The 6568-nt window shown below is 48.1% G+C and overlaps 1 pseudogene; it reads right to left on the bottom strand.

Annotated features, from left to right (window-relative positions):
• Nucleotides 1-5709: 5709 nt before the first annotated feature.
• On the bottom strand, nt 5710-6269 carry LOC116472260 (large ribosomal subunit protein eL20-like; annotated as a pseudogene).
• Nucleotides 6270-6568: the final 299 nt, after the last annotated feature.

Here is a 6568-nt window from a genome sequence, read left to right as displayed (position 1 = left end):
CACCTCCGCCAGTAGCCGGAGTTGCAGCTTCATCTGTAGGACCAAAAGAGTGACACCCACAGGCCCCTTACTGCCTAGAGGAATGCTGGGACTCTGCCCTAACCTCAAGAACCTCTGCAAGATCCTTGTCTTGTGAACCTCATGCACTGTTTGACTTCCTAGGAAATGCTATGGATTTCTTAAAATGAGATTTCTGGTATATCCACTGCTTCTGCCTGGGGCACTTTTTGTTTTCTAGAATGGTGTGGTGAGCCTTTGAGCAGAGCAGTCCTAGAATCTGCTCTAGCATTGACTTGTTACATGACCTTGGGCTGTCACTTCTTCCCTCTGGGCCTTGATTTGTCCATCTGTAAAGTTGGGAGCAGGTGGAACCTTTCCAGCTCTGATGCTGTCTGGTGGGACTGTGAGGAAGCAGTGTCCTGTAGTGGTTAAACCCCAGGCTGTGGCCCTGAGTGGGAGTCCTGCCTGCACCATTTACTGGGACCTTGGGCAAATCACTTCTCCTCTCTGAGGCTCCATTTCCTCATCTGTACAATAGGACTTTCATTCCTATCCCCCTGGATTGTATGAGGATTAAATGAGATTACAGACATAAAGCATTTGAGGATGTGCCAGGCCCAGCAAATGGCAGCTGCTGTTATATTTTGTAATGGATGTGAAATAGAAAATGTTAACTCTGCTGATTGCTGTGAAACACACCACCCTCAGGGTTTACCATCAATGCAATCTCTGCAAACTGTCAGAAGGTCCTCTGATGGGTGTCCAGGGAAACACCCAAAGCTGGGTAGCTTCACTTCAGCAGGAACTGAGGAAATTCCCCATGGGGAAAAGTTGGCCAAGTAGGTGGTGGCTGTGCTAATTTGTGGGTATGAAGACAATTCCTAGACTCTGAGCTGCAAGGGTGAGCCTGAGATGGAGTCTGGGTGGCCCGAATTAGCTCAGGGTGGGAAAGGAAATGTCCCTTGCCCATAGCTAGTAACCACAGCCAGGATAGCCTAGGGCAGGATGGAAGGGAGAACTGAGTCTTCCCTCACCCCTGACCTGCCCTGGTCCTCTGCCTGTGCCACACTGTCACTCTAATTCTGACCATCTGGTGCCTGCTCATATTGCCACTTGTAAGTATGACTGCTCTTTACATAAAAGATGGGAAACGAAGGCTCAGAGAAAGGCAGGGACTTGCCCAAGACCACACAGCAAATCAGAACCAAAATCTAGGTCTCCAGGCCTCAGATGCAGCTATCTCTGTGAGCATCAGACAGCCTCCTTGATTCTGGCAAGAGAGTGAATGGCTGGTTGTTGCCTGGCAACCACAGCCGCCCCGGATGTTTTCTATCTCCACATTTTCATGAGAATCAGGCCATTCAGCAATAGCTGGGCTCAGACCTCAGAGAGGAAATGTCTCTGGTCTTAGGGGCAGTAGGGACAGGACTCTTCATGTTGAAGCACTTACCTAGGCAAGGTATAGTCACTTCCCCTCCAGGTTCTAGAACTCTCCCAGGCTGCCCCGACCCATTTCTCTTTCTTGCTTAGGGGCCAGATTCACACGATTTCCTCCCTTCTGGCTGAGCTGAGCTGTGCTCTGTCATCACCAACAGCAAGTGCTGGAGGAGAAAATCCTGCTGGGGCCTTTAATCACATCGAGAGAGCAGTTTAGGAATCACCCTGGGCCTGAACCCTGGCTCTGCCAGTCGTTGGCTACATGACCTTGATCAAGTTACTCCACCTCTCTGAGCTGGTTCTTTCATCTGTAAAACAGGGTTAATGTCTGCCTCTCAGGTCTGTGTAAAGAGTTAATGAAATAATGAATGTAGGCCAGGCGCGGTGGCTCACACCTGTAATCCCAACACTTTAGGAGGCCGAGGTGGGCGGATCATGAGGTCAGGAGATCGAGACCATCCTGGCTAACACAGTGAAACCCCATCTCTACTAAAAATACAAAAAATTAGCCACGCCTGTAGTCCCAGCTACTCAGGAGGCTGAGGCAGGAGAATGGCATGAACCCAGGAGGTGGAGCTTCATCTAAAAAAAATAAAATAAAATATGAATGTAAGGTATCAGGCATAGGAATAGGTATTCAGGGCCACGCGTGGTGGCTTACACTTGCAATCTCAGCACTTTGGGAGGCTGAGGCAGGCAGATCACCTGAGGTCAGGAGTTGGAGAAACCCCATCTCTATTAAAAATACGAAAATCAGCCGGGCATGATGGCAGGTGCTATAATCCCAGCTACTTGGGAGGCTGAGGTGGGAGAATCACTTGAACTCGGGAGGTGGAGGTTGCAGTGAGCTGAGATTGCACCATTGCACTCCAGCCTGTGCGACAGAACCAGACTCATCTCAAAAAGAAAAAAAAGAAATAGGTATTCAGTATTAATATCTGTATCGGTCAACTTTCTCAACTGCAAGCAGTTAAGATTCCACTAAAGGTTGTCTAGCAGAAAAAGGCCTGAGGATCAGGCTGGGGGGCTACATATCAAGAAGAGTATCCCCAGAATGCCACTTCAGTGAAGACCCTAGGGCCACCCCCAATTGCCAACACATAGGACAGATGTGGCAGCACGCATTAGGGATGTTCTGTAGCCTCACTCACCGTGGCACCCCTTGCCCTTCTCTCTCCCCTTTTGGGATCTGGTACAGGAGGAAGGAAGTGGATTCCTCACGCTCATGGCTAGACTGCATAGGGAAAACACATACATAAGCGCTGCACCCCTGGTGCTGTTTACACTGCTTACAACCCTCCCTTACAGAATGATACTACGATTTTGCCAGTTGATAGATATGGAAACTGATGCACAGAGGTGTTTCTTAACTTGCCTGAGATCACACAACCAGTAAACAGTAGAACCAGAACTGGAACCCATGCAGTTTAACTCTGTTGCTAATGTCCTGAACTAGAACTCTCAGGGTAACCAGAGTTACCCTGAGAAATTACTATTTCCCATCTACATGTAGGGAAGATTCTATCATAACTGTGACTAGATGGATGGATGGATGGATGGATGGATGGATGGATGGATGGATGGATGGTTTATTCATTAATTCAACTTTAAGTGCTTTTTATGTCCCAGGCTCTGTGGTCAACACCGAGTAAAACTAACGTGTTCCCTGACTTTAAGGAACTCAGGGCTAGTGGAGGAAACGAACAAGAAATAAGCAAACACTCAAGTAAATTAAATACTTGGAAATTATGAGAAGAGCAAGGAAGGAAGCATGGAGCAAGGTATAATAAAGAATGACTGGGGCAATATTGTGGGTAGGGAGGACTCTCTCCCTGGCTCACTGTTTAGCCATACTAGCCTCCTGGCTGCTCTTTGTTTTCTTTTTTGTTGTTGTTGTTTGTTTGTTTGTTGTTGTTGTTTTTGAGATAAAGTCTTGCTCTGTCACCAGGGTGGAGTGCAATGGTGTGATCTTGGCTCACTGCAACCTCCGCCTCCCAGGTTCTAGCGATTTTCCTGCCTCAGCCTCCCAAGTAGCTGGGACTACAGGGGCACGCCACCACGCCCAGCTAATTTTTGTTTTTTTAGTAGAGATGGGTTTCACCATGTTAGCCAGGATGGTCTTGAACTCCTGACCTCGTGATCCACCCACCTCGGCCTCCCAAAGTGCTGGGATTACAGGCATGAGCCACTGCACCCGGCCCTGGCTACTCTTTGGGACCACCAAGCACACTTAGGGCGTTTGCTTTGGCTGTTCCTTCTGCTTAATAAGGGTTTCCCCAGTTACCTGCATGGCTAACTCCCTCACCCCCTTAAAGTTTTGTATGCATAGCACCTTCTCAGCAAGACCTTCCTTGACACCACTATTTAACAACTCATCCTGCCTCTTCCCTGCACTGATGCTGCATCAGCACTCCCTGTCTCCTCCCTGCTCTACTGTATCTTCCCCTTACCACTTTCTAACACAATTTATTTATACGTATTTATAATTTATTACATTTATTATGTTTACACTTTGCTTTACCTTGTAGAATGTAAACATCACAAGAGAGCAGGGATCTTTGTTCTGTTCACTGAAATGTGGCACATAGTAAGTGCTCAAAGGTATTTATTGAATGAATGTAAATAATGTCCCTGATGTCACACAGCTGGAAAGTGGCATTTCTGTGATTTCTATCTAGTGTTATTTGGCTCCAAAGCTATAGAACCTTATTACTAGGGCTGTTACGGGGCTCAAATGGGTTCACGTGTCAGCCACTTAGCACAGTGCCTGGTAGGAAAGTTAATGTGCCATAAACATGAAATAATAGTCGTTATTATTAATTATTGAGAGGCCCCCTCCCTCTTGGGCTCATTTTTCTAAATTTCATAATAGTACAGCCGGCTCTTTGGGATAAGCTGTCAAGCCTGACTTGACAGACACACTGACATGACTCTTAGGGAGGAAAAATGCAGCTGTGCCAGCCCCAGTAGCCTGGAACCCTGCCCCAGCAGGACCCAGTCCTCTATGTGGTCCAGCCTACTTCGTAACTGAGCTGAAACTGTTCACCCACAGGGATTGCAAACAACACAGACTTCCTGTGTTTTGAGAAAGGGGAAGTCCAACCAGTGATTTACCTTGAGTCATTTGTTTCGAGAAGGAAGCCTCAGCAGTTGGCAGAAAGTAGCGGAAGGAGGAGGGCTGCCAGAGGCGAGAAAGGTGACCTGGATTCTAGAAGGAATGCCACTACTTCTCAGCTGACCACACTGAGCAAGTCCCCTCTCTGGCCTTAATTTTCTCATCTGGAAAATGGGACAATGATCTTTACCTCACTGGCTTCTCCAGGCGTGCTAATATCGATGAGTGCCTGTGTGTGAAGAGCCGGAAATACAGGAATGCATCAGCATCTTGCAACTGGAAGGGCAAAGTTCAGAGGTTAAAAATTTACAAACTATGGGCCGGGCGCGGTGGCTCACGCTTGTAATCCCAGCACTTTGGGAGGCCGAGGCGGGCGGATCACGAGGTCAGGAGATCGAGACCACAGTGAAACCCCGTCTCTACTAAAAATACAAAAAAATTAGCCGGGCGTGGTGGCGGGCGCCTGTAGTCCCAGCTACTTGGAGAGGCTGAGGCAGGAGAATGGCGTGAACCCGGGAGGCGGAGCTTGCAGTGAGCCGAGGTTGCGCCACTGCACTCCAGCCTGGGCGACAGAGCGAGACTCCGTCTCAAAAAAAAAAAAAAAAAAAATTTACAAACTATGAAGTCACTTAGACCTCGATTCAAATCCTGCCTCCATCACTTTCTAGCTGTGTGTCCCTGGGCAAGTAATGGAACCTCTCTAAGTCTCAGGATCTTTGGTTTCCTCAGCTGTGAAATAATTTTTCTCCTAAACTGATTTTGAGGATTAACTGAGATATGCATATCAATGGCTATGAAGGAACAAGGAACTGGGCTCAGAGGAATCCTTCAGGAATGGTGATTCTTGTTTTTAATCCTGGATGAGCTCTCACTTCCTCTCTGTGTGCTGCCAATGCCCAGGACAAACCCCTGCTGAGAGTATTCCCTTTTTTTTTATTTTTTGAGACAGAGTCTCACTCTGTCACCCAGGCTGGAGTGCAGTGGTGCGATCTTGGCTCACTGCAACCTCCGCCTCTTGGGTTCAAGCGATCCTCCTGCCTCAGCCTCTCGAGCAGCTGGGATTACAGGCACCTACCACCATGCCCGGCTAATTTTTTTTTTCCCCACCAGGGTGTTCCTGAGTTTATCTGAGGCACACCCGGCCGAGGGCCCTGTACCTAGAAGAAGGTGTTGGATCTCCTGGTGAAGCGTGGCTTCTGCTGATGGCACAGCACCAAGTGGGGCAGCAGGAACTTGATCTTGGAGTCGTGGAATTGCTTGACAGCCGGCCGCCAGCACTTGCTGGCCGCGATCTCCTCCATCTTCATGATCTGGATGAAGTGGGCCCAGGTGCAGTACCGGGTGCCCATGTCTCGGTAGCACTGGGTGACAGCACCCATGCTGGTTAGGTCCTGGTATTCCCCGTACATGTTGTGGGTGCTGCTCCGGGAGTCAGAGTGCAGCCAGATGCCGAAGTTCTTCACCCACAGTGGGTACTTCTCAAACACCTGCGCACAGTTGACAGTCTCCCCCGAAGACCTCTTCATCTTCTTTAATTGAGATAGGAAGTACCAGAAGTGGAACTTGGCGACTACATGATTAGGCGCAAAGATTTGCATGTGGTAGAGGGGCAGTGTGTGGCATTTGGGGGTGGGCAGGCAGCAACACACCTGACCTTGTACTCTTGTTGTGTGCCCAAGGCCTTCATGGCTTTCTCTCCACCTTCGCCACCACCCGCAAAAGGAAAAGGCTAATTTTTGTATTTTTAGTAGAGATGGGGTTTCACCATCTTGGCCACTCCTGACCTACAGTGATCCACCCACCTTGGCCTTCAAAAGTGCTGGGATTATAGGCCTGAGCCACTGCACCCGGCCCTCTTCTGAGTATTTAATAGAAATACCTCCATCTGTGGGACCACAGATAATTATTAAAATAGAGAATAATTTTATGTATTTATTTTTACTTATTACAAAACTTAAATTCATGGCAGAAAAAAAAACTTAAGCAAATAAGTAAAAATAAGAAAATAGAGATTAC

This window comes from Hylobates moloch, unplaced genomic scaffold (assembly GCF_009828535.3).
Source record: "Hylobates moloch isolate HMO894 unplaced genomic scaffold, HMol_V3 SCAFFOLD_8, whole genome shotgun sequence".
Taxonomy (NCBI): Eukaryota; Metazoa; Chordata; class Mammalia; order Primates; family Hylobatidae; genus Hylobates; species Hylobates moloch.
Note: the sequence above shows the minus strand (reverse complement) of the source record. Positions and strands in the feature narration are given on the sequence as shown.